Raw genomic sequence first — 24,313 nt, forward strand, 5'->3', positions numbered from 1 at the left:
CCTTGACTGATATTGCCGGTATAAAACGTTTCTGACCACTCCTGGTTAACTAATCATTCGAAAATGAGGGCTACCTTTACCTGAGGAGAAGGCTGTGGAAGGGAAATAATTACAGCAACAGCAGCTCTAAATGCCACTCTTATCTATTTTTAAATGCCTGCCAGATGTCTGTAACTGACACCCTTAATCAGTGCTTTGAGTTCAGATGTGTTCATCAGAATGTGACCGTGCTGCTGTTTCATTGATCTTTCTGGGGTTGATTTTTTTGTCTTCAATTTTCAAAAACATCCTAGTTAGCAACTCAAGTACAGTGTCATGCCAACAGTTAACAATACTGTTTTCTTTTTCTTCCATTTTGGTTTTGTTTGCTTTATTTTTTTTTAACAATACGGTTTTGTGCACTTAAACATGTATTAAGACAGTAGATCTCAAATATTCTTACCCCAGTTTTTAAAAAGGAAAGAAAACCTGTTTCAAAGACTCAGTGAATGTTTATACCGGCCATTTTGAAATGCCTGAGAGCTGTGCAGCAGCTTTCATTCCTGTCATCAGACAAGGGACCACTGGGTCCCTTCTCAAAGTTATTCCCATAAAAGGAATAACTTTTGACTGAAACACTCAAATATGTCAGGCAGAAGTACCGACGGGGGAGTTGCGTCCCCTGGGTCGTTACCTCAGATTTTTACGGTATTTTTCTTTGCAAAGCCTTCACAAATCATTCTTTTCATTCATCCTTAATGTTTATTTTTTTCCTAATTATTGAGATAGCCATGAGGTGAAAGAATCTTTTAAAATGGTTGTCAAGCCAAAATGGTCATTTAAAAAAAATAATAATAATAGATTTGCAAAAGTGTCAGAATGGACTGAAATGAAACAAACAAAAAAAAGGAGCATTAGGCCACTTGAAAACCCTGCAATGTACCCAAGCATGCTCTGTAGACCCTACTCATTTCATCCTGTTCTAGTTCCTAAGGAAACAGGGGGCTTAGTCCCCTTTTGCAGAAACTGTAAACAACAGCAGATGTAAAGCACAGCCACTCCTTATGTTAAAAACCAGAGCCTGGATACTTACTTTTCAATACTTTCTGTCCAGGAGGCGTGTCAGGAGGGCCAGCTCGGCTGTGGGTCCCCAGACTGTGTGCCAGGCATTGAGTGGGCGTCCCTGTTCCCGGGACAGGGGACACGGAGGAGTGACAGGGTTCGGGGTCTTTCCCCAAGTTTTTCAAAGCACAGTTGGGTCTGCTTCCAGGAAAGCTCCTGTCTTCCTAAGAGGGAAAATTCCGTGCCCAGGGACGTTCTGGAAGAAGAGCATGTTTTTTTTTTTCCCTGCCCCTGAATGAACTAGGTCATTGCTGAAGCTGGAGAATATTTTTTAGCATCACAGTGATGAAACTTGAGGGCTGTTTCTGCAGAAGGTGTGACCCTTGTTGACGCTGCCGGGGAGGCCCTGGCAGAGGGGCCTGGTGAAACGCAGCCCCGGGCGAGCTGATGAAACGCAGACAAGCTGTCCCTGATGGCTCGGAGACAGCCGCGTTTGGCAGAGCCCGTGCCAGACCTCAGGTTCAGGTGCTCGTCTCAGAAAAGCAGGATCTCGCTGCCTGATAAGGTGATCAAGGCCACAGGAGCATCAGCAGTTCTCCCACCAAGGCTATCAGGCACTTGAAACACACATAGGAAACCCAAAGTGGGGGAGGGGAAGGGAGGAGGGCAGGCAAAAAATAAGAGTCATATGTTATTTATTTAGAACTGGCATCACCATCACTCTGAAGTTCTCTGAGAAAAGCAGAAGCCACAGGAAGGCAGGCTCCACCCTGCTCCCCCCGTGGTCCCCTCCTCGCTCCCAAACACCCCTTTCTCTCATACACACAAACACACACACTCACACATGCACACACGTGCACATTCTCTGTCTACTTTGATTGCCAGAGTAAGAAGAAAAGAGAGGAAGACCAGAAGAAATCCAGAGAAGAATTGCCATGAGCCCTGGTTTGTTTGGTTTTTTTTTTTCCAAATTATCAAGAATCGTTCTTGCTGTCAAAGTGGGTTTTGTAACATGGGCATTTCTCTTCTTGAATTTTGTCCAGTTCCAAGAAAGAACATAGAAAAATCCAGAAGTATCGCTGTGTAACCACTTTGCCGCTTTGCAAAAGTATTTTAATGCACTGTACCTGGAAACTGACAGCTTAGATGGAAACCTTTTACGAGACTCACAGCTAAAATTAGCAGCTTCAAGTGGGTGACTTTGAAAGGGACACAACTGCAAATACTCACTCCCTACTGAGCGTTATAATCCTCAAAAGCGAATTGTTTTAACACAGCACAGCGTGTGTGTCGCTATGCTTGGGTGGAATGTAACTTCTCACAAGATGAAAAATCATCATCTAAATTATTAGGTATCAAGGGTACTGTTGATGTGCTCTGTTTATTTCACTTGTACCTTCATTTGAGAAGAAAGATACTGAAAACTCAGAGACTTTAAAATAATGACTGTCTCTTGGGGAACACGTTTCCATTAAATGCAACAGAATGTAGAAATCACCACGTATTTGTGAATGTGGATATCCACTGGTTTTATTTAAAGCCTGATCCTCTTCACAGCAGAAAGTCATTTCCAGATAAGAGGAGATAATGTTAAGGTGACAGTGAAGAGAGAAAGAGGTTGTGATGATAAAAAAGTAAAAGTATCACACATAGCATGACAGGATAAACCCAACAGAGTAGACAAATGTGATGTGATCTTGAAAGAAGAGTTGCCTGGGAATTCTTAAATGGAAAAGTTGACATTATGAAATTTAATTTTGGTCTTCACAAACAATTTGAAAGACAAGCTCCCTCAACTCCTACCATCCACCCCCTAGCAAAATAAATTTAAGGAGCAGAGAATTTAAATATATATATATATATATATATATACAGGACTTCCGTAGTGGCTCAGATGGGAAAGAATCTCCCTGCAACTCAGGTGATTCAGGTTCAATCCCTGGGTTGGGAAGATCCCCTGGAGAAGGGAATGGCTACCCACTCTAGTATTCTTGCCTGGATACACACACACACACACACACACACACACACACATAATGGATTAGCCATCTCATTAGCCTGCAGCCATCGAATTTCTGACGTTGGTATTAAACTCAGGCCGGGTCACTGTTCTGAACTTTTTATGACTATCCGAAGGAGAAAGAATAGGAGGGATGTTGAAGAGAAAAAAAGGAAGGCATATATTTGTGTCTCTCGCATAGCATCAGAAATACGTGAGTTTGTGATTAAAAATAAAGACATAAGAATGTTTGGCATCATATCAAGTGAAGTAGTATGGAATAGAGAAAATGGTTAAGTAAGCTGTTTATCTAAAGCTGCAGGAGAAGGAAGAAAACTCTCTTCACGTGAGAGATTTTTCATCTAAGGAGCAGAGTTGGAAGTGTATTTTTTATCAGATGCCATTTAATTGCTTCTCTGAAAGGCTTTTGAGGCTGTTTTAGTTTCTTGGCATGTGGAATGAATGGGTGCCATGCGACGTACTGGCCACTCTGGGCTCACTGGGGAAGGGGACCTAATCAGTTTCCCACACGTCTGAACATTTCAAGCAAATCCAGACGGTCCTTTAGCTGCTCTCTGCTCCCATAACTTGGGCTTGAATTGGTCCGTGAGGGGTTTATCGCTCACCTTATCCCTCCTGGCACAGGAGGTCTTCGAATGCTCGCGTCTAACGGTCTGAGTGACGGATGCCCTTCCCAGCACAGCACATTCTTGGCTGAGCTTGGGTACCAACCACATGTCAGGTCAGATCAGATTTTCTGCCAGGGTCCTCGGGCCAAGCTGGAACTGAGCAGGTCAGTCCAGCTTGCAGGGAGCTGTGTGGGGAGAGTCCCCCGCTGTGGAGAGCAGCACTTCACCCCATCCAGGGTCCAGGGACTCTCAGAGCTTCTGCAGTATGTGCAGTTCCTCGTTCAGTGGACCTGACCCAAGTCAGGCCTTTGCGACCTGCATTCAGTTCCCTCTATATTAAAGGGCTGCTAGTCACTCACGGAGAAGGCAATGGCACCCCACTCCAGTACTCTTGCCTGGAAAATCCCATGGATGGAGGAGCCTGGTAGGCTCCAGTCCATGGGGTGGCTAAGAGTCGGGCACGACTGAGCAACTTCACTTTCACTTTTCACTTTCATGCATTGGAGAAGGAAATGGCAACCCACTCCAGTGTTCTTGCCTGGAGAATCCCATGGATGGAGGAGCCTAGTGGGCTGCCATCTATGGGGTCGCACAGAGTCAGACACGACTGAAGTGACTTAGCAGCAGCAGCAGTCACTCAGGTCACTTGGGCTTCTCAGGGGGCTCTGCGGGTAAAGAATCCGCCTGCCAAGGAAGGAGATGCAGGTTCCATCCCTGGGTTAGGAAGATCCCCTGGAGGAGGAAATGGCAACCCTCTCCAGTATTCTTGTCTGGAAAATTCCTTGGATGGAGGAACCTGGCGGTCTACAGTCCTGTGGTTGCAAAAGAGTCGGACACAACTGAGCAACTGAGCACATGCAGTCACTTAAGTAGGTCAATTCCACAAGTATTCCTTTCCCTCAAGTACAGAAGTGAAAGAACTAGTAATGTTCACAGAACACCTTACAGAAGCATTTAATCCAAACTTCCCTGGCAGTTCAGTGGTTAAGACCCCATGCTTCCAATGTAGAGAGCACAGGTTTGATCCCTGATCGGGGAACAAGGATCCCACATGCCATGGGATGTGGTCAAAAATAATACATAAATAAATAAATAAAAATAGCATAAAATAATAGCAATGTATAAGACAAGGGGAAACTGTTACTATATTAGGAGTTTATGATTAACATGTACACATATCAATAACCTCAGATATGCAGATGACACCACCCTTATGGCAGAAAGTGAAGAGGAACTAAAAAGCCTCTTCATGAAAGTGAAAGAGGAGAGTGAAAAAGTTGGCTTAAAGCTCCACATTCAGAAAACGAAGATCATGGCATCTGGTCCCATCACTTCATGGGAAATAGATGGGGAAACAGTGGAAACAGTGTCAGACTTTATTTTTTTGGGCTCCAAAATCACTGCAGATGGTGACTGCAGCCATGAAATTAAAAGACGCTTACTCCTTGGAAGGAAAGTTATGACCAACCTACATAGCATATTGAAAAGCAGAGACATTACTTTGCCAACAAAGGTCCATCTAGTCAAGGCTATGGTTTTTCCAGTGGTCATGTATGGATGTGAGAGTTGGACTGTGAAGAAAGCTGAATGCTGAAGAATTGGTGCTTTTGAACTGTCATGTTGGAGGACTCTTGAGAGTCCCTTGTACAGCAAGGAGATCCAACCAGTCCATTCTAAAGGAGATCAGACCTGGGTGTTCTTTGGAAGGACTGATGCTAAAGCTGAAACTCCAATACTTTGGCCACCTGATGTGAAGAGTTGACTCATTGGAAAAGGCTCTGATGCTGGGAGGGATTGGGGGCAGGAGAAGAAGGGGACGACAGAGGATGAGATGGCTGGGTGGCATCACTGACTCAATGGACATGAGTTTGAGTGAACTCCGGGAGTTGGTGATGGACAGAGAGGCCTAGTGTGCTGCAATTCATGGGGTCGCAAAGAGTTGGACACAACTGAGCGACTGAACTGAACTGAACTGAACTGAACACACTACCATATATAAAACAATCAACAAAGACCTACTCGATAGCACAGGGAACTCTACTCAATATTCTATGATAATCTAAATGGGAAAAGAATCTGAAAAATAATAGATACATGTATACGTGTACCTGAAACTAACAAAGCATTATAAATCAACTATGTGCACAGCCATTCAGTCGTGTCTGACTGTTTGTGACCCCCTGGACTATAGTCCATCAGGCTTCTCTGTCCATGGAATTTCCCAAGCAGGAATACTGGAATGGGTTGCCATTTCCTTCCTCAGTAAATCAACTATATTCCAATATAAAATTAAAAAAAAAAATTTTAAGAAGTATTTAATACATCTTGTTCATAAAGTACCTAATACAGCTACCTAAAACCGCAAGAATCAAAACCAGGTTAAAATTCAATTTCACTGTGTAGGACAATCTAAGTACCCAAAAAAAAAAAACAAAAACCCAAACCTCTATGATAAGATTTTAGCACAGTTATTCCTATGCTTCAGTTTCACTTCAAAACAGTCACCAAAAAAAGTATTACAACTGTCAGAATAGGAGAATATATCAATTTTTACAAATTTATAGATTGAGCCCTAGGCCCAATTTCACAAATACTAAGTCAAATTAATTATTTGATTGGTGTATGGAAGTTTAAATTTTTAAAAATATTTGTGTATGGTATGTATATTAAGTATTTTACAAACGTTTCATTTTAAGGCTTTCCTTCTGATTATCAGAGTAAAATGTACTCATTACTAAAAATTTCTGATATTTTTATTTAAAAAATTTTAGATCTCCCACAACCCAAAGATAACTACCATTTTGGTGTATCTCCTTCTGCTCTTGTATTTTCTCTTTGTGCATTTTTTATGCTTTCTTTTCTCTTGTTTGTTTGTCGGGTTTTGTTACTTAACATGGGCCTGTCATTCAGAATTCTTTAGCCTACACACTGTTCTGTCGGATGAATGTGTTATACTACTTTGTGTAGCCAGTGTGCTAATCCTAGATACTTAGGTTGCTTATGCATTTTTGCTTTTATAAACCTTTGGGCACATCGCTCTAGTCTAAGGATAGGATGTTAAAAGAGGCACCAAGGGACTGATGTCGTGGCACATTGGAGGAAGCAGTTGCTGTTTCTCCGGGCCCTGGTCCTGAGGACGCAGTCCAGGTGGTCCCTGGCCTCTTCCTACCCACCCCTCTGCCCTCTGGCAGGTTGAGCAGTGCAGGCCTGGGTGAAGGAGTACCCCCTGGCAAGTATGGGAACTATGGCTATCCTCATAGTGGGCATAGTACCTGTGAAGAGGAGAATGAGAGATTCATGGAAAGTCTGAGAAACAAAGTAACTGCGATAAAATCTCTTTCCATCGAAACAGGGTATGAAGTTAAACATCAAAATAAATTATTAGTTGAAATGGATTCACGGTTTGATTCTACAACTGGATTTATAGGTAAAACTTTGGGAAAACTGAAGCTTTTATCCAGAAGAAGCCAAACAAAGTTGCTGTGCTGTGATGCTATTCTCATTGTTTGTCTTTTTTGTCATTCACTGGATTATTAAACTGAGGTGATACAAGTCAGTGTGAGTTTGGAATTTGTTCCAACTTAACAGCTTGGAGTACCACATCAGTAAAAAAAAATCAGCATCAAAACATTTCCAAATTTCAGCTACTATGGCTCGTCCCATCAAAGAGGGCTGAATCTTGTTTTATAAATCGATAATACAGTGCTCTTTGGATACTGTTTCTTAATGATTCACTTTTTGCCCCTATTTTCAGGGTACTGAGATGTTCTGAGGTTCACTCTGGCCCTACCAATTTTTTCCTGTTTTTTGCTGTGAGATTAAAGAGCAGTTATAAAATTCTGTTGTGACCATAAATGTAGGTTTCTGTTCCACATAAAGAACTTCGTGAGAGAGCAGTAGTGCCTAGAGAGCCTGGTGCTGTGCTCCTGAGCTGGAGAGCGAGTCTGTGATGGATGGCGAGTGTGTTCCTGAACTGTCATCACCCCAGTGTTGTACTCTTCTTCCCTCCTTTATTTTGTTTAAATTGTAGGCTGTTTTGGTTTTTTTTTTACCTACAGTTTTCCTAATAATTTTTGATGATATGACTCTTCTTCCCCTCCTCTACCCAAGGACCTCAGTCTTTACTAAAACGTGTTATTTTGGCATATTTCTAGTAGGATCCAAAACAAATATGTACCAGTATAGTTGTCATTTTATATTAACTTTATATATATATATAACATTGACTTGGCTTATAATAATTTTATGATTTTAGCCCCTTAGGCCATTTGGTTATCATTTATGACAGAATAATGTGAAGCTAAAGTAATTGCTAAGCTCTGAATGGAAATAAAATGTTCAGGAAAAGTAGTTGCCTCTGCTTTATTATGTGCTCAAAATAAATATTGGAAATACTCAGACATTGAACTTGGGGTTAAGGACACTGTTGTTTTAATCCAATGTATTTGTTTACAGGAAACAAAATGCAAAACTGGACTGCTAGGTAGATGTCAAAATGGTGTGAGATTGTCTGTATTGCTGCTGTTCTGGAATTTGCTCATTTATGGGCTTCAAAAATAAAATTTTTAATAAAAGTTTTTAAAAAGTGGCATCAAGGGATCAAAAGTTACAAAGATTTTAAGGTTTTGAAATATACTGCCAAACAAAACTCCATCAGTTGTACTGCGTTTTGTCTCCACCAGCATGAGGGAGCCTGCCCATCTTACTTCGAGAGTAGTAACTCTTGGCACTGAACACTATTACTGACAACATTTCTGCCAATCTTAGAAGCAGAATTTCTTCGATTGCCAATGAGGTTAAGTAGTGTTTTACAAGTCATTTGGACCTTCTTTCATGAGTTGAATTTTCAGTTTCTGGGGTCAGCTTTGCTTGTTGAGTGTTTTCCTTTTGCACATATTAAAAACACTTCTTAAATAATTTGCTACAAATAAGCTCTATCTTCCAATTGGTGGTTTTGACACATAGACGTTATGAATTTGTGAAGTCTTGAAATGTAGAAGCTATGAATTTTTATTTAATAAAAGCTATGCAGGAAGGAGGAAAAGGGAGTTGGTTTTTTTTTTTTTTTTTAAGAGTACAGGGTTTCAGTTTTGCAAGATGAAAGTTTTGAAGAGTTATTTGACAACAGTGTGAATATACTTACCACTACTACATTGCACACTTAAAAATGGTTAATGTGAAAATTTTTATGTTATTTTTTAACCACAATCTTTAAAAAGCAATCTTTTTCTTGTGGTTTCTTCCTTTGCTTATAAAGCCCTGTTTCTATATGCACTTTTCTACTACCCCATACTACCCCATGGCAGAGTAGAGAGTAGTAATGCACACTTCATGGCAAATAGATGGGGAAACAGTGGAAACAGTGACAGACTTTATTTTCTTGTGCTGCAAAATCACTGTGGACGGTGACTGCAGCCATGAAATTAAAAGACACGTGCTTTTGGAAGAATAGCTGTGACAAACCTAGACAGCATATTAAAAAGCAGAGACGTTACTTTGCCTACAAAGGTCCATCTAGTCAAAGCTATGGTTTTTCCAGTAGTCATGTATAGATGTGAGAACTGAACAGTAAAAAAGGCTGAGCACCAAAGAATTGATGCTTTTGAACTGTGCTGCTGGAGAAAACTCTTGAGAGTCCCTTGAACTGCAAGGAGATCAAACCAGTCCATCCTAAAGGAAATCAACCCCAAATATTCATTGGAAAGACTATTGCTGAAGCTGAAACTCCAATACTTTGGTCACCTGATGTGAAGAGCTTACTCATTGGAAAAGACCCTGATGCTGCAGGGTCTGAAGGCAGGAGGAGAAGGGGACAACAGAGGATGAGATGGTTGGATGGCATCACCGACTCCATGGACATGAGTTTGAGCAAACTCCAGGAGATGGTGAAGGACAGGGTAGCCTGGTGTGGTACAGTCCATGGGGTTGCAAAGAGTCAGACATGACTGAGCTACTGAAGAACAACAACAACAGGATCAATTTGTGCCTTTTTCCTTAACCCAGATGTCTAGGATTCTCAGTCTCCTTGGTGCTTTAGGGGCTTCCACCCTTCACAGCTAAGAGAGTGATACGGCTATAGGTACAATAGTAGGGTTTTGGTCTAAAGACTAGAGTTTTTTCTGCCATTAAAAAAAGAATGAAATGGGAATTAGGTCTTTCTACTATGACTCACGCGAAGAGTTGACTCTTGGAAAAAACTCTGATGCTGGGAGGGATTGGGGGCAGGAGGAGAAGGGGATGGCAGAGAATGAGATGGCTGGATGGCATCACCGACTCAATGGACATGAGTTTGAGTGAACTCCGGGGGTTGGTGATGGACAGGGAGGCCTGGTGTGCTGCAGTTCATGGGGTCACAAGGAGTCAGACACAACTGAGCAACTGAACTGAACTGAGCTGAACTATGACTCAATGAGGAGGCTAGAAAATCTTCTCACTCTAAAGCAACTATAAAGATAGACAATGTAGGCAGCCATTTTAATGCTCTGAAAATCACCATTTGATTGCTCATGTAACAATATGAGAAGCATTTATGGTTGAGAAAATCTCAACTTTGGGTACTAATAGCAAGTCTCTATGACATTCTTTTTGGTCATACAAGATGGACAGGGAGGCCTGGCGTGCTGCAGCCCATGGGATCACAAAGAGTCGGACACAACTGAGCAACTGAACTCAACTGAACTGATGACATTCTTGACTGGTTGTTGTTGCTCAGTTGCTAAGTCATGTCTGACTCTTTGCAACCCCATGGACTGCAGCACACCAGGTCTTCCTGTCCATCACCAAATCCTGGAGTTTACTTAAACTCATGTCCATTGAGTCGGTGATGCCATCCAACCATCTCATCCTCTGTTGTCCCCGTCTCCTGCCTTCAATCTTTCCCAACATCAGCGTCTTTTCCAATGAGTCACTTCTTTGCATCAGATGGCCAAAGTATTGGAGTTTCAGCTTCAACATCAGTCCTTCCAATGAATATTCAGGACTGATTTCCTTTAGGATGGACTGGTTGGATCTCCTTGCAGTCCAAGGGACTCTCAAGAGTCTTCTCCAACACAACAGTTCAAAAGCATCAAATTGGTGTTTTTTCTGACACCAATATCACGATCCAGAAAAAAAAAATTGGGAAATTGAGTTTTATTAAAATTAAAAATTCCTTTGTTTTAAAGGATATCACTACACACCACAGACTGGGATAAAGTGCAAACCATTATATATATATATATTTATATATGATAACATATCATGTATATTCTTTAAATTAATCTATATATATGTATACTTGAAATGTATATATTATTGAAATCTCTCAAAACTCAACAATAGAAAGACAAATAACCCAACTAAAAAATGGACAAAAGCGTTGACTAGACATTGAACTAAATAAAATACACAAATGGCTAATAAGCACATGAAAGGATGCTCAGCACAGTTAATCATTAAGGGATTAGACCATAATGAGATACCACTACATAGCCGGTAGGATGGCTGTAATAAGAGACAGACAATACCACATCCATTCACATGGATCCGAAAAAACTGGAACGCTGATACACTGCCAGTGGCACAGCCACTTGGGAAAATAGTTTGGCGGTTTCTTAAACCGTATCATACCTGACCATACGACCGAGCAATTCCACTCCTAGAAATCTACCTATAAGAAATGAAAACACATATCCAAACAAAAACCTGTATGCCAAAAAGTGGAAACAGTCCAAGGAGCAGTCAACCAGTGAATGGATAAAACAAATTATAGTACATCCGTCCATACTATTCAGCAGTAAAAGCAAAAGGACCCAGATACATGCTACAACTCTGAAGAAAGGCAAAAACATTATGCTAAGTAAAGAACTAGATGCAGGGGCTGCCCTGGTGGATCAGCGGTGAAGAATCCGCCTGCCAGTGCCAGGGACACAGGTTTGATCCCTGATCTGGACAGATGCCACATGGCTGGGGGCAACTAAGCCCTGGGTCCGAACGACTGTGCCCACGTTCTGGAGCCTGTGCTCTGCAACGAGAGAAGCTAAGCACAGTGAGAAACCCACACACTGCGACTGGAGTGGCCCCCACTCACCAAGATTAGAGAAAGCTCGAGCGGCAACAAAGACCCAGTACAGCCAAAAATCAGTAAATAAATCAATCTAAAAATTAGGTGCAAAAGGCCGTATAATGAATGGTGCCGTTTGTAAAATGAAATGTCCAGAAGAGACAAATTTATACAGAGGGATGTGAGGGCGATCTGGTTGCGACATCTGTCACCCCGTTGATCGCCAGGGTTGATTCGGCTGATCTGGCTGGCTAGGCGGGTGTCCCCTTCCTCCCTCACCGCTCCATGTGCGTCCCTCCCGAAGCTGCGCGCTCGGTCAAAGAGGACGACCATCCCCGCTAGAGGAGGACCGGTCTTCGGTCAAGGGTATACGAGTAGCTGCGCTCCCCTGCTAGAACCTCCAAACAAGCTCTCAAGGTCCAAATTTATACAGAGAAAAAAGATGTCAGCAGTTACCTCGGGCCTGGGGCAGGCGGGAAGATAAGCTGCAAATGGACACAACGGAACTTAGGGAAATGATGAAATGCTCTGAAGCCGGATGGTGGTAAATGTCTGCACAACTATCAATATATTAAACATTGGTGAGTCATACACTAACATGCGGAGAATTTTATTTTATGTAATCTATATTTCAGTAAAACTTTTTAAAATGTATAAGAAAACAGTTAATGGCTCCCTTGTCTATCCTTTAAAATTATTTTTGATTTGAATTTTATATTCTTTCCAGAATACTGAAGTATAATTTGTATAAAGTTTGAAAATCTTTTCTCGCATCCTGCAGGTTGCCTTTCCACTGCTTCCTTAGCTGTGCAAAAGCCTTTTAGTTCGACACAGTCTCACTTGGGTATTTTTGCTTCTGTTGCTTGTGATTTTGGTGTCATATTCAAGGTATCATTGTCAAGATCAATGTCAAGAACCTTTTCCCCTCTGTTTTCTTCTGGGAGTTTTATGGTTTCAGACGTTATTTACATTCAAATCTTTAATTCATTTGAGTTACTTTTTGTGTACGGTGAAAGTGTCCAGTTTCATTCTTTTGCAGGTGGATATCCAGTTTCTAAGCAGTATTTATAGAAGAAACTTTCCTCATTGTGTGATCTTGGCACCTACTTGTAAAAGTTTAGTTGACTCTGTACAGGCGGTTTTACTTCTGGGCTCTCTATTCTCTTCCATTGGTCTCTGTTTTACAACAGTACAATACCGCTTTGATTACTATTACTTTGTAATAGAATTTGAAATAAGGCAGTAGCTTTGAGTGGTTACTTTGGATTTCAGTTCCCATGAGTCCAAGAAGCAGACGCCTGGTGAATAAATCCTCCCGAACATGATATTCCTCGTGACAGATATCCAGGGAGCCAAAGGCCTGGGACAAGAATTACCACCAGCCACCTCGTGTGACACTTGCTCAACTGACAGTGTCAGGATGCTGCTCTCAAACGTAACAAGACACCACACGAGACCATCCTCCAACAAACGTAAAGGTGGCGGGGGCACCACGTGTGCCCCAAGGATCTCTGCAAAGGTCAGGGGGACAGCTCTCCTGAACTTTTGTACCACGTGTTGCCTGCTGGTCAGGTAGCCTTGAAGACTTTAATGCCCCAAATTCTGCATTCATAACATTCTTTTTTATTATTTTATTTTTGGCTGTGTTAGGTCTTCGTTGCTGCACAAGCTTTTTCTCTGGTTGCAGGGCATGGGCTTCTCATTGCAGGGGCTTCTCTTGTTGCAGAGTACGGGCTCTAGGGCGCTCCAGCTTCAGCGGTTGTGGCTTGTGGGCTCAGCAGCTGCAGCTCCCGGTCTCTAGAGCCCAGATTCAATAGCTGCGGTGCAGAGGCTTGGTTGTTCCACAGCATGTGGGACCTCCCCAGATTGGGATCTAAGCCGTGTATCCTGCATTGGCAAGTGGAATTCTTTACCACTGACCCATCAGGGAAGCCCAATAACATTCATTCTAGAACACAGAAAAGCTAATCTGATCTTAAGTCAGGGTTTTGGCAAAGTATGATGTTTCCTGTTCCTATCATTTAGTTTTCTAGTTATGCCATCAATTAAGAGGCCAATTGACTTTATCTAATTGATAAATAGCAGGAAAAAGGTAAGTTCCTTGCTGTTGTTCAGTTGCTAAGTCGTGTCCAGCTATTTTCCACCCCATGGACTGCAGCACACTAGGCATCCCTGTGCTTCACTATGTCCCAGAGCTTACTCATACTCATGTCCAATGAGTTGGTGATGCCACCAAGCCATCTCATCCTCTGTCACCCCCTTCTCCTTTTGCCTTCAATCTTTCCCAGCATAAGACTCTTTTCCAATGAGTCAGTTCTTCACATCAGGTGGCCAAGGTATTGGAGCCTCATCTTCAGCATCAGTCCTTCTGATGAGGGTTGATTTCCTTTAGGATGGACTGGTTTGATCTCCTTGCTGTTCAAGTGACTCTCAAGAGTCTTCTCCAGCACCACAGTTTAAAAACATCAATTCTTCAGTGCTCAGCCTTCTTTATGGCCCAACTCTCACATCCATACATGACTACTGGAAAAACCATAGCTTTGACTATATGGACCTTCGTCAGCAAAGTGAGGTCTCTGCTTTTTAATACGCTGTCTAGGTTTGTCATAACTTTTCTTCCAAGATAAGTTCCTTACCTGGAACAAAACTTCACAAAGGCAGTATCTCCCCTAGCTCAAAGCTTTCTGAAGCCCACTGTACCCCCCATTGCCTCTCTCACTTTCTTGAACTTCAGAGTCCTACACAAACTCCATGCAATGAGATTCCTCTCTAGGTGTAAAAGATTTCTTTGGCTGAGTTCTGGGCTTCGTTTTCCGGCATGTTTTCACTGCCTCCATGAGAGGATTTATGCCCACATCCCTTGAAAACATGGCCCTTCTTTCTCTTTATTTTCTCGTAAGTTGTACAAACCTATCTTCCTGAAGTCAGAAAGAGAACCTCATACCAGGGTGAAAAATATCTCCACCTGCAGGTATCTCTACATGTGATCGTGACACTAAAACAACCAGTTAGCATGTGTGTGTGTTACCCAAGCATTCTCCACATTCACTTACTTTATGAGTGTCCACTGGAGTCCATTTGTTTCTGTCCAACTCCCCCCGCCTTAGTGATGGGACCATGGCCACAGCGTACCAACCACCTCTTGCCAGGTCAGCCACTCTCACCACCACTTCCCAGCACCCCAGCTGCCCTCTGAGGCTGTCAGCAGAGAGCCACGGAACCAAACTTCTAGAAACACTGTTGCTGTTTTTCATGTCTCCCTTGCTTCTAGAATTCCCCATCATTAATTCGCCGCTGTTGCGCTAAGTTGTATCCATCGCTTTTGCGACCCCATGGACTGTAGCCCGCAAGGCTCCTCTGTCCATGTGGTTCTCCAGGCAAGGATACAGGAGTGGGTTGCCATTTCCTTCTCCAGAGGATCTCCCTGACCCAGGGATCGAACCCAAGTTGCCTGCATTGACAGGCGGCTTCTTTACCACCGAGACACCAGGAAAACCGCCCCTCCCCCACCCCTGCCCATCATTAATGGAATAAAGCTAATGAGAGGCTAATAAAACCTCTCAGCCTGACATTCCCGAGTCCTCTCTTGTCCTGTGATGAAAGACGACCTAGAAGCAAATTCTGCGGGAAATGTAGGTCTTGTTTCAGGATTGTTCTGCTCCTGTGTAGGCAGGAGGCCAACCTTATCTTCAAACATTCAAGCTGCCCAGGTTCTTTGACTTTGTCCATTTCAGCCATACTTCAGCTTTATCAACTGGTAATGGGTATGGATCAGAGCTTAATCGATGACACAGACTGTCCATGGCATGTATCATCAGCAGTTCCGAGACCTCCCAAGGCGAATATATTTTATACTGCTGAGAAGCTGGACCATCCAAGAGCTCCCTCCCAGGACCAGAACACCTTGACCCTTCAGTAGAAATGCTTCCCTGGACTCTGCTCCTCCCCCATTGGCCCATCTCTTTATTTTCCCTCAAACACACTCTATTATCATCTCTCCCACTGTAGCCTTGCTGACACCTTCCTTCCACCTCCTCCCAACCTTCCTCCTCCCTCCTCTGAACTCAGGATATGTCACTCATTTGTTTTGAAATTTTGAATTCCTAGAATTCTTTTTTTTTTTTTTCCAGCTGTGCTGGGTCTTCATTGCATCATGGGCTTTCCGCTCGTTGCAGCGAGTGAGGGCTACTACCTTGTTGTGGTGTGTGGGCTTCCCACTGCAGGGGCTTCTCTTGTTGCAGAGCACGTGCTCCAGGATGTGCAGGCTCAGCAGCTGCAGCTCTTGGGCTGTAGAGCCCAGGCTCAATGGTTGTGGTGCCCAGGCTTAGCTGTTCTGTAGCACGTGGGATCTTCCCAGACCAGGGATCGAACCTGTGTCTCCTGCATTGGCAGGTGGATTCTTTACCACTGAGCCATCAGGGAAGCCCCTCAAATTCTTAAAGTTGGTGGTGATGGTCAAAGTTGTTTTTTTTTTAGCAAATCCTGGGCAGGAAGACATTCTCCTGAATTCTCTTCTTGTTTTAAGATTTTTTTAAGTTACCTAAATCTTTGATACACTTGGAATTTGTTTTGGTGTAATGCATGAATCAAGGAAACAGTTTTTCCCATTTGTCTCAGCACCTATTTATTCGAATTTTCCCCAGTGATTCTTTTTAATATAAATTTATTTATTTTAATTGGAGGCTAATTACCTTACAATATTGGAGTGGTTTTGCCATACACTGACATGAATCCGCCATGGGTGCACATGTGTTTCTCATCCTGAACCCCTCTCCCACCTCCCTCCCCACCCCTTCCCTCTGGGTCATCCCAGTGCACCAGCCCCGAGTACCCAGTCTCATGCATCAGACCTGGACTGGCGTCCCCAGTGATTCAAAATGTCATCTTCATTATAATTTAAGTTCTCATCTATCTGGGGTCTCTTTTTATGGTTCTATATTCTGTTCCACTGATCTGCCTAGCCATGGAATGACATGAAACTGTTCTAGTACTTATGGGTTTTTAAATCTACTTTGATATTTGCTAGAGCTGGTCTTTTCTCACTATGCATGCTTTTCAAAAACTTCCTGATTATTACCGTTTACTTTTCCATATGAACTCTATAATCATCTTGTCTGGTCCCCTTCCACCAAACCACTATTGCTGACATCAGATCTGAATTTCAAAACTGATTCTGGCTACAGTGTGAAGAACAAGGGTACATGAGGGAAGACCAGTGTGAAATGCTATCACACAAGTTCATAAGAGAAGTGAGGGTCACCTGGACTAGGAGGGTGACAGCAGAGACGAAAGAAGATAGGATCAAGTGATATGGAAAAATTAAAATTGGCAGGACTTAGTGACAAAAGTAATTTGATAGTTTAGAAAGAGGTAGGTGGCTTAGGTGATTTTCTAGTCTTGCCTGGACAATAGAGATCCAATCCGGAACAATCCAAGGATGCAATGTTAGCTTTGGGGTTGTCCTGAAAATCAGGGTGCTTTTGGAAAAGACTTGGAGTTCTTTGTAAGGCGATATCATGGGTTCAGACAAGATGCCCCGAAGTGAATTGCCTCCCCCAGCCAGTATCAGGTATCAGGAATGCTAAACCAGCTTCTAGAACATTTCACGGGCTGTGGGGGGTGTACCCATGACTTCAAACCACGTGGCTCTAAATGGCAATAGTGTATTCTGAGACATTCCATCACATCATATTTGCAGAGGCAACCTGTGGTTAGTGAAGAAAAAAAATACTTCAAAAGTTGTCCTTTCTTCAGTTCCTCAAAAAGTGGTATTACTGTAAGTCTCCACTCCTAGGTATATTATACCCAAAAGAATTACAAATGAGAACACAAAGAGACCCTTATATACCCATGTTCATAGCAGGGGTATTCACAACAACCCAAAGCTGGAAACAGCTCAAATGTCCATCATCAGATGAATGGACAAACAAATGTGCCAAATCCATACAATGGACTACGAAGAGCCTTTGAAAGGAAGGAAGTTCTGACACATGCTACAACACAGAGGGTCCAAGGAAGCACTATGGTGAAATAAGCCAGAAACAAACGGACAAATACAGGATTCCATTTATGCAAAGTACCTAGAAGAGGCAAATTCATAGAAACAAAAAGTGGAATAGAGGTTACCAAGGAGCTGGAGGAAAGGGGAAATGGGGAGTTATTATTAAATGGATAAGAGTCTGTTTGGCATGATTAAAAGCTTCAGGGAATAAGTAGTGGTGATGGTTATATAACGTTGACAACTTAATGCCACTTATTTTACACTTGTTGCTGTCGTTTCATCGTTAAATCGTGTCCGACTCTTTGCGACCCCATGGACTGTAGCCCGCCAGGCTCCTCTATCCATGGGATTTTCCAGGCAAGGATACTGGAGAGGGTTGCCATTTCCTTCTCCAGAGGATCTTCCCAACCCAGGGATTGAATCTACATCTCCTGCGTTGGCAGGCGGCTTCTTTACTGCTGAGCCACCAGGGGAGCCCTAATTGGACAATTAAAAGTGGCTAAAATGGTAAAAAAATGTTATGTGTATTTTACCATATTTGAAAGGATAGAAAAAAATCACAGGAACTAACATAATATGGTAGGTCAATTATACTTTAAAAACAAATAAACAAGCAAACAAACTCATAGAAAAAAAGAGATTAGATCTATGGATACCAGTAGTGGGGAACAGAGGGAAGAGAAACTGAAGGAAAGCAATCAAAGGGTAGGAACTTCCAGTTATAAGATAAATAAGTACTAGGAATATAGTGTACAACATGGTTAATGTAATTAACATTGCTGCATGTTACATACGAAAGTTGAGAGTAAATCCTAAGAGTTCTTATCAAGCAGAAAACTTTTTTTCCATTTCTTTAATTTTGTGTCTCTATGTGATGATGAATGTTCACTGAACTTATACTGATAATCATTTCATGATGTATATAAGTCAAGTATTTGTGCTGCACACCTTAAACTCATAAATTTAGAATAGAAAGTCTTAAATTATACCTCGATAAACCTGGAAGGAAAAATGATTCACTTTATGTTGCGTGTATTTCACCAAACTAAAAAAGAACATATGTTTTTTTAAAGTTTCCTTTTCTTATGAAAGAATGTGCCATAACAGAGGGGCCTCCCCTCACCACTAAGACAAATTCTGACCACGTGATTACAGCTATATGTCATATTAGCTCTCAGAGACCCAGGTTTTGCACAGTAGGCAACGCACTCTCTCACTCAAAACAATGCAAAATATTTTGGGAAACAAACTGTACTGCCTGCATCTCCGGAAATCCCCTCCCAAGTGGCTAACCACAAAGGGAGGAAACATAACTCGATGAAACCAAGTTTACAGTCAAAACCTCGAGTCCCTATTACTTCGTTCTGTACTAGAGCAAGGCAGTGCAAGCAGGCACTTGGGAACGATGTGACTGATTGCAGCGGTTAAGCTTGCTCTGCCCTGGTCTTTCTTTATGCCATCATGTAGGCATAATCTTATTTCCAAATGTATTTTGAAGCAAATAGGTCTAAGGCATTCGATTAAACAGAAGCTATTTAAAACTCAGTTGGCAGATCACCTGAAAATTCAGTTAACAGAATTAGGCAGTGTCCTTTGAAGAGCTCTGAAGACAGCTGGGGATGAAACTGTATTACTGTTGGTAAAACTGATACTACAAATAACCGCTGAGCTAGATTACCAAGTTGCCAATGCTACTTCCATGCAAAAAAGGAGCATATATATATATATATATATATATATATATATATATATATATGTTTGTTCCAGAGGACGCCCTAAGAGGAATCTGTCATAAAATGCAGGAGAGTCTAAATGCAAGAACAGGGACCTCCCTAATGATCCAGTGGTTAAGAATCCACCTTTCAATGCAGAGCACACAGGTATGCTAAGATCCCACATGCCATGGGGCAATCAGAGAGCCTGTGTGCTGCAACTAGAGAGAACCTGCTCACTGCAGCGAAGACCCACCACAGCCAAAATCATCATCATAATAAAATGAATAAACAAACATGTCTAATCCTCACAATGACTGTACAAGACATTCTTCCCATTTAAATAAATAAATAAATGCAAAAACAACCTATCCATTGAGTGAAGAGTACTATGTTTTTCAGAAGAAAAGAAAGGATAATTGATTAATACTGTACAAATAAGCAGATGGAAATTACTTACAGTGATAAAATTCTTGGGGAAATTCTACACAAGCGAATTTTTCTAACCACCTAGTCATAATGATATGAAAGAGTATGCAAAGCTCCAAGTGTTGGCTCAGTGACAGTAAATGACAGGTAGGAATAAAGGAAAATGCTTCTCAAGGGAGGAAAGTAATAAGCCTTCCAAGTCATTGCTATATATCATGAAGATGTGGGAGCTTTTACATCCGCAAGTTTATGGATATCAATGAGTTTGGGGAAATACCAAGTTAAGGAAGATAAGGGTAACAGGAAGGTAAAGTGAAATTTTCAGCTGAGGCCCCTGAAGTCGACTTTAAGCTCTAAAGAGGTACAAGAATACTTAATAAAGGATTTATAAAGCAGATGACGTAATTTTAGAAAGAACGATTACACACCTATTAGAATGACCAAAAATTGGAACACAGACGATACTAAGTTCTGGCCTGCTTGTGGGGCAACAGGAACTCTCATTCATTTGTGTCTTAGTGTTAGTTGCTCTGTCATGTCCGACAGCTTGCAAACCCCTGGACTGTAGCCCACCAGGCTCCTCTGTCCAAGGAACGGGAGTGGGTTGCCATTTCCTACTCCAAGGGACCTTCCCGCCCCAGGGACTGAACCCACATCTCTTTCATCTCTCATGTTGGCAGGCAGGCTCTTTCACCACTGCACCACCTGGGAAGCCCGAGTCTGCAGACTGAATGTACACCAGCCAGAGGGAAGTTTACGGTAAACTGTGAACCTTGGCGGAGAAGGCGATGGCACCCCACTCCAGTACTCTTGCCTGGAAAATCCCAGGGACGGAGGAGCCTGGTGGGCTGCAGTCCATGGGGTTGCTAAGAGTCAGACCTGACTGAGCAACTTCACTTTCACTTTTCACTTTCATGCATTGGAGAAGGAAATGGCAACCCACTCCAGTGTTCTTCCCTGGAGAATCCCAGGGATGGGGGAGCCTGGTGGGCTGCCGTCTATGGGGTCACACAGAGTCGGACACGACTGAAGTGACTTAGCAGTAGCAGTAGCCATGAACTTTGGGATAATGATGACGCAGCAGTACAGGTTCATCAATTCTACCAAATGTGTCATTTTAATGAGTGACGTTGCTAACGGGGGAAGCTATATACATGTAGGTACAAGGGGTATATGGTGCTACATTTGAGATTCAACAGATGCAAAAAAAAAAAAAAAGCCCTCAGATAAGGAACTTTCCTTATCTGGCTAAAAGCAATAACTTCTGGGAAATAAGGCTCCCATAAATTCCTCTTCAGGCTGGACGTACCCCCAACAAGGGAGAAGCCAAATAAAATCTAACCCAATTCCCTTCTCCAGAGAAGGAACAAGGAAGTGGTTGCCAGGGATGAGGGTGGAGCAGGTACACAGCTGGAGCACAGATTTTTAGGGCAGTGCAAATACTGTGTATTATAATGACGGCTGTGTCCCTGTGTGTCACTGTGTGTGCTTCAAGAACAAGAAAGGCCACTCATACCTGTGTAAAGAAGCACTGTCGCAAACTTTCTCATCTCCCATCTCTCTTCCTAAAACCCATTTGTCTTTCCAAAGAAGCCTATTTGTTTGTTCTTCCCATAAGACTTTCTTCCACTAAATTAGGTTTATAATTCTTTAACCATTTAAGAGGCCAGCTATTTCCTTTGATGGTTCCCATGTGCATTGGAAACAAACCCTTTCTCCTGCTCATTTGTTGTTTACCAGTGTAATTCACAGGCCCCAGGTACAGAACAGAAGAGGGTAGAAGGAAAGTTTTTCTCCCTTCCCCCACAGCAAAAAGGGAAAAATCTGTCAGCTCAGCCAACCGCAGTGCAGGAAAGGTGAGTGTGAGTTGGGCTTCAGGGACAACCACAAGCAAGGTGGGAGTGCCGCTTTCTCCATCTCTCATTGCTGCTTCTCTCAAGGTCAATCTCTCCCTCTGTGGACGGGTTCTTCCCCATAGCTGGCAGGGACACGGCCGTAGGAGGGCTGACTCATACCTCATGGGCTTGCCAACTAAGAGAGCCGGAGACCCTCTTCATCAAGTCAAAGGTCAGAGATTCCCAGGACTAGGCTTCCCTGGTGGCTCAGTGGTAAAGAATCAGCCCGCCAATGCAGGGGACACGGGTTCCACCCCTGGTCCAGGATGATCCCACATGCCTCGGAGCAACTAAGCCCAAGCACCACAACTACTGAGCCCAGGAGCCAAAACGACGGAGCCCACAGGCCCTGGAGCCTGCGCTCCACAACCAGAGGGGCCACTGCAGCGAGAAACCCTCGCCCCTCGCCTGGAGAGTAGCTCCCCCTCCACGACTAGAGAAAAGCCCTCGCAGCAGTGAAGACTCAGCACATCCAAGCCTGGAGAGTAGCTCCCCCCCTCCACGACTAGAGAAAAGCCCTCGCAGCAGTGAAGACTCAGCACATCCAAGCCTGGAGAGTAGCCCCACCCTCCACGACTAGAGAAAAGCCCTCGCAGCAGTGAAGACTCAGCACATCCAAGCCTGGAGAGTAGCTCCCCCCTCCACGACTAGAGAAAAGCCCTCGCAGCAGTGAAGACTCAGCACATCCAATAAATAAATTAATTAAATTATTTTTTAAAAGAGAGAGAAATCCCCAGGACTTAAAGCAACTATGGCTGCTCTGTCGCTTCAGTCATTTCTGACTCTTTGCAACCCCATGGACTGTAGCCCTCCAGGCTCCTCTGTCCATGAAATTCTCCAGCCAGGAATACTGGAATGGGTTGCCATTTCCTTCTTCATAAAGCAACTATACTCCAATTAAAAAAATAAAATAAAAAATCCCCAGGACTGACCAATATTGGGGATCATACCTAGCTCCAGCCAATCATTAGGTAAATTAAGAAAGCCAATTGGTAAGAAACTGGGGGCTCCCATTGAACCATGTGCTGAAAAGCAATATTTCTGAGAAGAGAGTGCCACTCCAGGAAGACAGAGCAGTCCTTCCAAAGAGCATGGTGAAGACCTCAGAAACACAGGCCACCTAGATGGCTCCCTTGGCATCCTGAATCCCCATCCCTCGGGCAGCCTGAGGACCTGGGCTTCTCCCCTAACATTGGGCTGGCAGGAGTGGACGGGGAGCAGCAGAATCCTGCCCTGGACCACAGCCAGTCATCTGGAGCTTTTTCAGCTTGTCAGTGCTCAGCTCCCGGAGGGCTGAAACCTTCTCCCTTCTGGGTCGCTTTATTCAGACCACTTCTGAACGGTGTCAATCAGCCCATGAGACACCCGCGTCTCTCCCGTATTTCTCCTAACATTTATCCGCACTCTGTGCCCCCTCGACTCAGAGTCACTTGTCTTTGAAACCCAGACCCCAAATGAGCTGTGCTGCACTCCTCTTTGGAGTAGATCTTGGTCCAGGAAGCTATCGATGAGCGGGAATGGGAAGGGGCAAAGACCAGCTCTTGTCCCACCCTGGCCTGCCGACCACCAACCCTGTCTGCATATCCCGCTTCTGCTGAACCCCACTCTCCACTGTTACCCGTGAAGGTGCCTCTGCCCTTGTGCAGACTGCATGCCACGCCCTGCAAAGCTTTACAGAGATAAATTTAGACATAAAACAGGAAGTAATTCTCTGTGTCGCTGAAAATGATCTAAGAGAAGTTATTTTAAAGCTGAAGTGTGGGGGTTTGGTTCTCAGACAGCGTGGATCAGACTCACCAGAAGGGCTCGTTCAGGTGATAGAACGGGGTCCACGCCATGAGTTTTCTTCAGTAGGTTTGGCGTGGGGCCCGAGAATTTGCATAGCTAAAAAGTGGATGCTGTCGGGCCCAGGCCCACACTTTGAGAACTTCTATGGCAGAGGCTTAAGAAGAGAGAGAAACCGTCTTTAGGCCACAAGGCTCTCATGTGAAATTGCAGCTATTGGCCAAAGTCTGCTAAGGCGCTCTTTAGCGCTGACTCTGACAAGTGTCGTGTTCTTCAGACAACCCCATCTGCACTTCACGTTGTTCTCACTTGTCTTTGTTGTTCGGTCGCTAAGTCGCGTCTGACTCTTAGCGACCCCACAGACTTCAGCAAGCCAGGCTTTCCTGTCCTTCACATCTCCCGGAGTCTGCTCAAACTCGTGTGCCTTGAGTCGGTGATGCCATCCAACCATCTCATCCTCTGTCGCCCCCTTCTCCTTTACTATGAAATAATTATTATTTATCTTTACTAAGATACCATAAAAACTTCTAGGAGCCTGAGTGTTCTGATCTATATACAGATAGTATCTATATCTTTATATATTTACTGAAGTTTTCTAATAAAATTCATGAGTTGCTCAGTGAAAAGCTTATAGAATTTTTTAAAAATTCTATTGATGTGGATCATTTTTAAAGTTTTTATCGAATTTGTTACAACATTGCTTCTATGTTTTGATTTCCTGGCCACACGGCATGTGGGATCTTAGTTCCCCTAGCAGGGATCGAACCTATCCAATGGACTG

General features: G+C 43.2%; 1 protein-coding gene, 1 long non-coding RNA gene and 1 pseudogene across 9 annotated transcripts in view; 2 read left to right on the forward strand and 1 right to left on the reverse strand.

The window, feature by feature from the left end:
• Positions 1 to 19,831, reverse strand: part of ALPK2 (alpha kinase 2) — a 150,835-nt gene extending 131,004 nt beyond the window's left edge. For 6 of the 7 annotated variants that reach the window (XR_015154132.1, XR_015154133.1, XR_015154134.1 and 3 more), the window contains exon 1: positions 1,073 to 19,831. The gene's annotated coding sequence lies outside the window, so the exon portion shown is untranslated. The remainder of the gene's footprint in view (positions 1 to 1,072) is intronic. The other variant, XM_086373653.1, reaches the window with a different exon arrangement.
• LOC147346357 (uncharacterized) overlaps positions 1 to 24,313 on the forward strand; it is a 107,124-nt gene that overhangs the window by 79,364 nt on the left and 3,447 nt on the right. The window lies entirely within an intron of this gene.
• On the forward strand, positions 6,751 to 7,221 carry LOC147346359 (BET1 homolog pseudogene; annotated as a pseudogene).

The sequence above is a fragment of the Bos grunniens genome, chromosome 24 (assembly GCF_055505025.1).
Source record: "Bos grunniens cultivar Pamir isolate PY7600 chromosome 24, Bosgru_T2T1.0, whole genome shotgun sequence".
Taxonomy (NCBI): domain Eukaryota; kingdom Metazoa; phylum Chordata; class Mammalia; order Artiodactyla; family Bovidae; genus Bos; species Bos grunniens.